This window comes from Dromiciops gliroides (genome assembly GCF_019393635.1).
Source record: "Dromiciops gliroides isolate mDroGli1 chromosome X unlocalized genomic scaffold, mDroGli1.pri SUPER_X_unloc_1, whole genome shotgun sequence".
Lineage (NCBI taxonomy): Eukaryota > Metazoa > Chordata > Mammalia > Microbiotheria > Microbiotheriidae > Dromiciops > Dromiciops gliroides.
Window position 1 is genome coordinate 29,683 of NW_025316797.1, and position 10,913 is coordinate 40,595.

Sequence of the window (10,913 nt, forward strand, 5' to 3'; positions counted from 1 at the left end):
TCTCTGTATCTTCTTTGGTCTTAAATTCTTCCTCTGCCCATAAATCTAACAGATAAATGATTCCATACTCTCTTATTTTGCCTATGGTATCATCTTTTATGTGTTCATCATGTTCCTATTTTGAACTTATTTTAATGTATGGTGTGAGATACTGGTCTATACTTAGCTTGTGCCATACTGTTTTCTAGTTTCCCAACAGTTTTGTCAAATGATGAGTTTTTGTTCCAAAAGCTTGGATCTTTAGGTTTATCATATGATAGATTAGTATAGTAGTTACTTATTATAGTGTAATTTCTATCTATTCTATTCCACTGATCAACCTTTCTATTTCTCCAGTATCAGATTGTTTTTTATAATTACTGCTTTATAATAGATACAGTTTGAGATCTGGTACTGTTAGACTACCTTCTTTCATATTTTTTCATTGATTCCCTTAATATCCTTGAACATTTGTTTTTCCAGATGAAATTTGTTATTAGTTTTTCTAGCGCTATAAAATATTTTGATAATTTGATTGGTATAGCACTAAATAAATAAAGTAGAATTGCCATTTTTTATTATGTTGTCTCTCTGCCTACCCATAAGAATTAATATTTTTCCAGTTGTTTAGATCTGACTTTATTTCTGTGAAAAGTGTTTTGTAGTTCTGGTCATATAGTTCCTATGTTTGTCTTAGCAAGTAGAATGTCACGTATTTTATATTGGATAGTTATTTTGAATGGAATTTTTCTTTCTCTCTGTTGTTGCTGGACTTTATTAGTAATATATAGAAAAGCTGATGATTTCTGTGGATTTATTTTGTATCCTGCAACTTTGCTAAAGCTGTTAATAATTTCATGTAGCTTTTTTAGCTGATTTTCTAGGATTTTCTAAATATAACATCATATCATCTGTAAAGAGTGATAGTTTTGTTTCCTCATTACCTATCCTAATTCCTTAAATTTTCTTCTCTTATTTTTATAGCTAACATTTCTAACATAGTATCAAATAATAGAGATGATAATGGCCATCCTTGCTTCATCCCTGATTGTCTTGGGAAGGCTTCTAGTTTATGCCCATTACAGATAGTGTTTGCTGACGGTTTTAGATAAATATTACTTACATCATTTTAAGGTAAACCCTTTTTATTCCTATGCTCACTAGTGTTTTAGTAAGAATGAGTGCTGTGTTTTGTCAAAGGCCTTTTCTGAATCTCTTGAAATAATCACTATTTCTGTTGCTTTCATTATTGATGTGGTCAATCATGCTGATAGTTTCCTAATATTGAACTAGCCCTGCATTCCTGGTATAAATCCCACCTGGTCATAGTGTATTATCCTTGTGATGTATAGCTGTAAAATTTTTTTGCTTAAATTTTATTTAAACATTTTACATCAATTCAAATTAATTCTAATTATTCATAAGCTAGTCATTCATTAGTGAAATTGATCTATAATTTTCTTTTTCTGTTTTGGCTCTTCTTGGTTTGGGTATCAGCACCATATTTTCTCATAAAATTCTCATAAAAACTCTAACCCAAGTCTATACAATCCCTAGATAATTTCCAATTAAGCTAATTCAAAGAAATACAAGGCTTTTGTGTTCACTCACCACACCTGGGACATCTGTTAGTTTCTCACACTGGGAAAACCAAGGAGAGCGAGCCAGAGAGAGAGTGTTCTGGAAGCAACTCCACCTCCCCTCAGTGAGTGTTCAATCTTCCCCCCCCAAAGGGGAGGTCCTTCAAAAACTGCCTATGGAGAGGTTTCTCCTTCTGATCTCAATAGCATAGTAACTTCAGGGTGAGCCAGGTGTGGCCCCTCCCAAAATGAGTCACCTAAACTCCAATAATTTTTACCACAGCAAGTCACTTAACCTTCATTGCCCCACAAAAAAACAACTGAAACCAAAATAAAATAAAATAAAGTAGGGTTATTTAAATATTTTATTTTTTCTGCTAATCTTGGTAATTTATATTTTTGTAGATATTAATCCTTTTCATTCAGATTGTCAACTTTATTGGCATACAATTGGACAAATGGTTCCTAGTAGTTGTCTTAATTTCTTCTTCTTCTTTTTTTTTTTTTAGTGAGGCAATTGGGGTTAAGTGACTTGCCCAGGGTCACACACCTAGTAAGTGTTAAGTGTCTGAGGCCAGATTTGAACTCAGGTACTCCTGACTCCAGTGCTCTATCCACTGCGCCACCTAGCTGACCCTTAATTTCTTCTTAATTGGCAGTAAGTTCATTCCTTTTATTTCTTTTTTAACTCCTTCCATTTTTAATTTTTAATTTTTTTGTTAAGAAAATTTTCATGGTTTTATTGTATAATGAGGCATTGGAACATCTGAACAAATCAAGATCTGGGCTGCACACATAGCTGCTGCTTTCTCCTTCGTTTCTTTGGGTTACCAGAGCCACTTGTCAGTTCATTGAAAAAAAAAAAGACAACCTTTTGCATTACTTAGCATTTCTAAGGCATGCCCTAGTACAACACAAACTTCTCCTGTCAGATGCGGATAGTCTAACGTCCAAACATCATGCACAACACACTCAAACAGTGATGGCACTGCCACCACACCACAGTGGTGTCCACCCACCGTGGCCTTGTGGGCTTGTCTATGATATTTGGAGTGTTCTGAGGGCCTGGGGGGAGAGGAAGTGTGAAAAATATCAGGAAGAGGAGAGAGAAGGAAACAGCGTTGGGTGCCTTGGGAAGATGAAGTTCAGTCGAAGTTGTGCAGCGCTAGCCTGAACATGTCATTGGTGCACACCCAAGCATCATTGATGTTCTTTAATAGAAATATCTGGTGGAATCCCATGATGGGGTCTTCATTAGCCTTTAGCTGCCCTACCACCATGCTGAGTATATAGCTGTCAGGGTTGGGCTGGTGGTCCTGAGCTGTGATACTGTGCTGGATTTTCTGAAATGGAAATTCTCCACAGTGGCTGCTGTGCCTTGGAGTTGCTGCCTTTCCCATGTGAAGCAAGAGGCATCAATATATATTGCTCCTAATTGGGTTCTGTCATTATCAAATAACTGGTAGTATTGTTGCATTTCAAAGCTGTATCCAATCTGCTCCCAAATCGGCTTGTCTACCATTCCGGATCCTCACCTAGCAGCAGAAACTGTGTGACCTTGGATCAAGCCTCACTCTCTGGGCCTCAGTTTCCTCACCCTATAGGCTGGCAAAATGGCAGCGGCGGCAGCTTTGGCGGCAACAGAGCTCGGTCCTGGACCGACTGTCTCTCCCTCTCCACCCCCCCCCCCCCGCCCCGCCCCGCCCCGCCCCCTACCCTCGCCCGCCCCGAGCCTGCTGCACTCTCTACTCCTTTCATTTCTGATGCTAGTAATTTAATTTTCTTCTTTTTTTTGGATCAAATTAACAAATGGTTTATCTGCCTTATTTTTTAAAAAATAAAACTAGATTTTAGTTTTATTTATTAATTTAAAATTTTTTTAATGTCTCCATTGATCTTCAGGACTTCCAATTTGATGTTTATTTGGGGATTTTTAATTTGTTCAGTTTCTAGTTTGGGGGGAATTTTGCTTGTTTGTTTTTGTTGCATGCCCAATTCATTGATCTGCTTTTCTCTATTTTATTGATGTAAGCAGTTAGGTATATGAAATTTCTCCTAAGAACTACTTTTGCTATATCCCATAAATTTTGATATGTTGTCTCATCATTGTCATTTTCTTTAATGAAATCATTGATTACCTCTAAGATTTCTTCTTTGACCACTTGTTTTTTAGGATCAGATGATTTAATTTCCCGATGATTTTTAATCTCCCTTTCAATTGTCCATTATTAAATGTAATTTTTGTTGGATTATTGTCTGAAAAGTATGTGCTTACTACTTCTGCTTGTCTGCATCTGGTTGTAAGATTTTTATGGCTGAATACATTGTCAATTTTCTTGTTGGTCCCATTCAGTTTTCTCCAGGGATCTATCTTTTATAAATTTTCAAGAATTTTATTAATTTCATTTACTTCTTTCTTGTTTACTTTTTGGTTAGATTTATCTGTTTCTGAGAGAAAAAGATTAAGTTCCCCCAATAGTTTTATTATCTAGTTCATCCTGTAACTCATTCAACTTCTTCAAAAATTTAGATGCTGTACCATTTGGTACTGTTTGGGACAAACTGCTTCAGTTTACCCAAATAACTCGAGGAGACCACCAAGTCAAGCAGACACAGGTTTATTACATCCTCATGAGGATGGGCAAAACCCAATTACACATTGAAGTCTTGCAAAGATAGGCCCAATCCTCTAGGTTTTTATAGTAATCTTGAAAAGGACTGTTGCCATGTACACCTAGGGTGGATGAGCTCACAATCTAACATCCAATCCTGTCTCACCCAAGGTACGTGCCCAGCTCGTGATCCATGTATGGAGACATGTCCAAGAACAAAGGGGAGAAGGGGAAGGGGTACAAGTCTGAGGAATGTCAAGGAAAGAGGGAGGCAGAAATCACTCCCTTATCTGACTGCAATTAATCCATGACAGGGACTGGGGTTTTCACATGTGAGAGGGGAGTTTTTTGTTATTACAGGCCATAAACTAAGGTGTAGCTGGCATGTGGGAACTAAGCAGAAGTAAAGTAAATAGTGCTAATTGGTAGAATTGTGACAAGTAATAAAACTTACTGGGGGACTGGATATCTCCCAGACCCCATCCCCAAAGTTTACAGAACTGTCCCAAGTTCATTATCTCAACAATAAAACTTAAAGGAGACAGTGAGAAGTTGACAAGCAATTAACTTTTAGGCAAAGTGAGAGGCTAGCTATTCTGGGGGGGTGGGGCAGGTATCTTCTGACTCAAATCCATAATTGTCCCACACAGTACCTTAAGTATGGTATGACTTCACTGTCTATGGTACCTTTCAGCATGATATAGTTTCCTTATTTACCTCTTTTAAATAGTTCTACTTTTGCTTTGTCTGAAATCGTGATTGCGACCCCTGCTTTCTTTGCTTCAGCTGAAGCATAATAGATTCTGTTCCAGTCCCTTACATGTACCCTACGTTTATCTCTCTGCTTTAAATGTGTTTCTTGCATACAACATATGATAGATTTTGGTATTTAATACATTCTGCCGTCCACTTCCATTTAATGGATGAGTTCATCCCATTCACTTTTATACTTATGATGACTAAGTGCTTATTTCTCTCCATGATATTTTTCACCTGTTTATCCCCCCACTCTGGTCCACCACCAATTTCCCTTCTCACGAATGTTTTCCTTATTGTCTCTTCTTTCCCCTCCTTTGTTTCAGTCCTCCCTGCCCCATCTATTGGTATCCTTTTTAAACTTCCTTGTAGGATCAGATAAATTTCTACATCCAACTAAGTGTGTTTGTTATTCCCTCTTTGAGTCAACTTTGATGAGAAAAAGGTTTAATCTTTGCCAATCCCCTCCATTATGGTAGTTCTTTCATTAAAGTTCGCCAAAGGCAATTCATTGACCATTTAAAGAGGTTCATTACTTCCAGTGTTGGACACTTTACTTAAAATGTAGACCTAGAAAAACTCCACCAAAATGTCTGTCCCAGTGATCTTTGTGAGGAAGTTACATTACTTTCTGTCCATTAGTTTAAGTTCCACTATGAGTCAAACCATCTGTGTTGGGAATTGAATGAGCTCTCTTAGATTGGTTTATCACACTGATTACCTCAATCAAAGAGAGACAAGAGAGGCCTTAGTCAGCTCAATTCTTTAACTGATTTGGGACATTCATTAGACCATTCTGATAACTAAGTGTAAACAAAAGCACTTCTTTCCTGAATGGAATGAGGTTCCTTATTTCACCTAATGGAACACATTCACTGAAATGAAGAGAGAATCTCAATTAATAAGTTTCAAGTGGGGAGAGCACAATGAGGGAGCTCCATGACTTTAATTACAAACTTTACTTTCAGTCATCTTCTAAGGGACCATGAAGAAAAACAACTTAAAAGGGAAACGAATGAGCTTTTTCAGTTTATCTTACCAAATAGCTTCATTGTGAGAAATGGGTAGTTGTCTCCTCTCAATGAGGATACAACAGTCAGTCATACTCCCCCTGACCTGTTTGTAGGACAAAGGTCTCAGATCCCCTCCTCCCCCTCAGGTTAGCAAGGTCACATGATTCAAGGAGCCCTGGTCTCAATAAGGTCTGCTCCAGAGTTGTGTCCATATAAGGAAGTATAAGGTCCACTCCTGAGTCATGCCCATACAAGGAAAAGGTACTGCGTTCCAATTAGCTAGTTTTTGCACATAGATTGTAACCCCACCAGTGATGAGATAGGGGAGGGTCCATTTGCATTAGGGACTAGGGTATAAAACAGGGTCTGCGAGTCCCCTTTCGGGGCACCCACTAGCTGCACACCAGGGCACCTCCTTCTCATGAGAAGAAAATAAAGCCTTTGTCACTTCGCTGCTGAGTTCCTGAGAATTATTGAGAAGAGGATGGATTTTTTCCTTACATTCGTGCAAGCAAAGATTCAGAGGATCTTCATCCAAAGCACATCAGTAAAATGCTTCTTTCTTTTTCCTGACTCAGTATGTTCATTGTAGGACTGTAATAAGTAAAGTTCACCAAAGGCAATTCACCGGACTACTTAAAGAAGTTCCTTACTTCCAATTTTGGAAACATTAACATAAATGTGGACCTGGATAAACTCCACCAAAATGTCTGACCTGGGGAGCTTGGTTATGTCATGGGGTGCAGAGCATCCCAGAAGTTCTCTGGGGCACATCAAGGAATCTTCTCCTTGAGAAACTAAACCAGAGGACAGATAACACCTAAAGAGATAAGTGGAACCAAATTGGACTGAGCTAGCTTCAGATTCCCACCCTTCATTCTGGTCTCCCTTACCCTGGGGAGATAAATTTGGGTGTGGCTGTGGCCTTTGTGTCCTGAAGAGGGATCCATAGCCACCCCTCACCCAATTCCTCTAGTCACTACCAGTGAGGGATGGTCCTCCTTCACTAAAGGAACTTTCCACAGTCAAATGTTCACCCCTCCCCCCATCAGTCCTCTATAAAAGTACCTGCCAATCTCCTGCTTGAGGAGATTGGTATCTCTGAGCCATGTGCTTTGTGTCTATCTCCCCTTGCTCCTAAATAAACTACCACTTTATTCTAAGTACTTTTGTGTGCAAGAGGGTGTAATTCTTTAAAGAGGAACTCCTAAGAACCCCAACCCTTAACCCAAAACCCGTACCCCATTTTCCCCCACTACAATTAGGAAGTTGCATTACTTTCTGTCCATTGGTTTACATCCCATTGTGTGTCAAACCCTCCGTGGGGAATTGAATGAGCTTGTTTAGTTTGGGTTATCAAACTCCTTCTTTCTCTCAGGCAAGGAGTGAGATGAGAGGTCTTATTTAGCTGAATTCTTTAACTGATTCAGGACATCCATTCAACCAACCTGATCACTGAGTGTAAACAAAAGCACTTCTTTCCTGAATGGAATGAGGTTCCTTTTTTCACCTAATGGAACACATTCACTGAAATGAAGAAAGAGAGAATCTCCATCAATAAGTTTCAAATGGAGAGAGCACAATGAGGGAGCTCCATGACTTTGATTACAAACTTTACTTTCAGGCATTTTATAAGGGACCGTGAAGAAGAACAACTTAAAAGGGAAATGAATGAGCTTTCACAGTTCACCCTACTGAACAGCTTCACACGAGCAAAGATTCAGAGGATCTTCATCCAAATCACATCAATAGAGTGCTTCTTTCTTTTTTCCTGACTCAGTATCTTCATTGCAGGAGTGTAATAAATAAAGTGCACCAAAGGAAATTCATTGGACTCCTTAAAAAAGAAAAAGAGACAAACCAGTTTAAATGACTTTCCCAAGGTCACACAGCAAGTGTCTGCGGTCAAATTTGAACTCAGGAGGGTTCTTTTTCACTACAGGCCCTGCCCTGTCTCCACTGAACCAACTACGAAATTCCCTGGGGTCACCTGGCTAGTAAATGTCTTGTACATAGTTTCTTTTTAATAAATGTTTGTTAATTGTATGACTGATATAATGATTGTCTCTGAAGAAGTCTTATAATTGCTTCATGTTAAAAAAGTCTTTGTAATAAGGGATAAAACATCTCTGGGTAAGGAGAGAGAAGGATATAAAACAGATGCCAGTGAAATATTTCTTTAAAAACAACAGTTGAGGGGGGCAGCTAGGTGGCACAGTGGAAAGAGCACTAGCCCTGGATTCAGGAGGACCTGAGTTCAAATCTGGCCTCAGACACTTGACACTTACTAGCTGTGTGACCCTGGGCAAGTCACTTAACCCCCATTGCCCCGCAAAACCAAAACCAAAACCAAAAACAAAAACCAGTTGATTTTAATTTTTCTTTATTGGAATTTTTAATGGATTTTTTTTTATTTGGTGAGGCAATTGGGGTTAACTGACTTGCCCAGGGCCCACACAGCTAGTAAATGTCAAGTGTCTGAGTTCAGATTTGAATTCAGGTCCTCCTGACTCCAGGGCCGGTGCTCTATCCTATTAGAATTTTTTTAAAGCCCATAAATAGAACAGGAAAAGTATTCACACCTATACCACAAATCTGATCTTTTCATTTAATTATTTATTTCTGGTGGATTGTAGGTAAGACAGTTGAAATAATCTTTCCACAAGGCAAAATAAACAAAGTAAAGCCTTGGTAAAACTGGCATAACAAAACTACAAAACCTCAGTACAAATAGTTTGTAATGTTAAAGAATCTTTTGGTCTGAATAATAACATAGAAAATTATTCCAAGAAAAGGATACCTCCTTTAAATGTGCTTACAAGACTACAGCCGTGATCCTTATAATACAAATGAATAGACAACAATGAATAATAACAGAAAAATATTCCAATAAAAGGATCCCTTCATTAAATATGCTTATAAGACTACAACCATGTTCCTTATAACAAAAATGAATAGACAACAAAGAAGTATAAAATGCTTCCTTAAGCAAGGTGCTGTGAGTTTTAACTATGTCTAGTTAATAAAACTAAATTAATAGCCGAAAAGTATCTGACCTAAGAAAAAATAAATCTTGATATGATGAAAACCCTTATGTACAGTTAACTTAGCAAAATTCATACCTCAAATCTTCATTTAAACCATCTTCAGGTTTGGTTGGGTCTTTTTTTAGCTTTTTTATTTTTTATTTTCTGGGCACTGTCTTTCAGGTAATATGTGCATTGCCAGAAAAAAACTTAAGTGTTTGGAAACTGTCGTTTCATTCAAGCTATTCTCACCTTAGTTGAAAAAAATATTGCCCAACAATTTTTTAAATAATAAAAACCTGATTTTTAATTTATTATTTTTTTTTAGTGAGGCAACTGGGGTTAAGTGACTTGCCCAGGGTCACACAGCTAGTAAGTGTTAAGTGTCTGAGGCTGGATTTGAACTCAGGTACTCCTGACTCCAGGGCCGGTGCTCTTTCCACTGCACCACCTAGCTGCCCTAAAAACCTGATTTTTAATAATACATTTTAAGTAAACTGACTTTATTATCTACAATATTGGAGTGGAACTAAAATCAAGTATTGTTCTTTTTCTTACTTTATTCTACGTATCACCCCTCTCAAATCAAATGACACATCCAAGATTTCTTCTTACACATCTGTAAGGGTTTTGGATTCTGTGCCAGGATGTCATAATATGCTTATCTAAACACTCAACAATCATCTTTTAAAGGCAAATTTTCTAGAGTAATGAAATAATTACTAAAAATGTCCATTAGGTCCAATTGTGTATAATATCAAAATAAATTTTTGACAAAGATTTTATTTTACCAGAATTAATTTTCTCCATTTAACTCTAGACTAATAAAGGGGAGGGACAATATTTACAACAAATTTTAGTAAATCAAATTAGTACTCAGTAGTTTGAATATGTATACTTATAGGTTAAACATATAGATAAATGTTAGGGGGTTCCCTGTAATTGAATATCTTGAGCTGTCATAAAATTATATACTGTGATAAAATAATGGGATATGGCAGATGCCCAGGAGCCCCACCTTAAGATTGATTTGGGATTGATTGAATTGGATGAGACTGAGAGACTGTCAACCTAGTTAAGGTTGATTAAATTGAGACCACACATGGCCAACCCTTAGTAGAGTGTGTTCTTAGAAGCTAAGGATTTTGAACGCAACTTGACACCACCTTCAAGTCCAGCGAACCAATGGATTTGGATGATCTCTACCAATGAACTTGAAGCAGTGTGTAAAGACTGCCTGTGCTCCAGACCTATAAAAAGCTTCCACACTCAGTTTGAGGGGAGTTCATGATTGAAGCAGGCTTGTGGCAAGGGACTTGAGGAAGAACCAGTCCAGGCTGGAACTCTAGGCTACATAGGCCTTTTCTTAACTCCACATGTTCTCTTTTTTCTAATAGCTGATTTGCTTTAATAAATGCTTAATGCCCAAAGACTGGTGCTAAAGCTTCTAATTTAAGCTGACCACACATTTAAATTTTAAACAACACAATAATAATAAATAGAGTAATAAGTTTCACTATTCTGAGAACATCTTACAAACACTAGGCATTCCATAAATATTTGCCAAGCTGAATGAGCTGAAAAAGTTAGAACAAAGTTTATTTAACATGAAAACTATGAAAGATCATATAGCACTTCTTTGATGACTTTTGAGAATTCTTACCATAGAGCACTGAGGTTTTAATAGACTCACAGGAGAACTCTGCTCTATTTTTTAAAAATCTAAAAGATTTCCCTACTACTTTACCAAAGTAGGCATCAGTTCCGTTGTTTCATCAAAGGTGACTGGAAAGAAAAGTGGGAGTCTTATGACTCTGTAAATGCATTTTGGAAAACTGTTGTTAAGTTCCTTGAATTTTTTTTAAAGAACAGAATAAGGCCAAGTAGGAAATAACAATTTTTTTTTTCATTTTAGACTTTTGTGTTCACTCCAACATGATTTATCTT

At 37.4% G+C, this 10,913-nt stretch overlaps 1 pseudogene; it reads right to left on the bottom strand.

The window, feature by feature from the left end:
* Nucleotides 1-2,704: 2,704 nt before the first annotated feature.
* LOC122734263 lies at nucleotides 2,705-3,081 on the bottom strand (annotated as a pseudogene).
* Nucleotides 3,082-10,913: the final 7,832 nt, after the last annotated feature.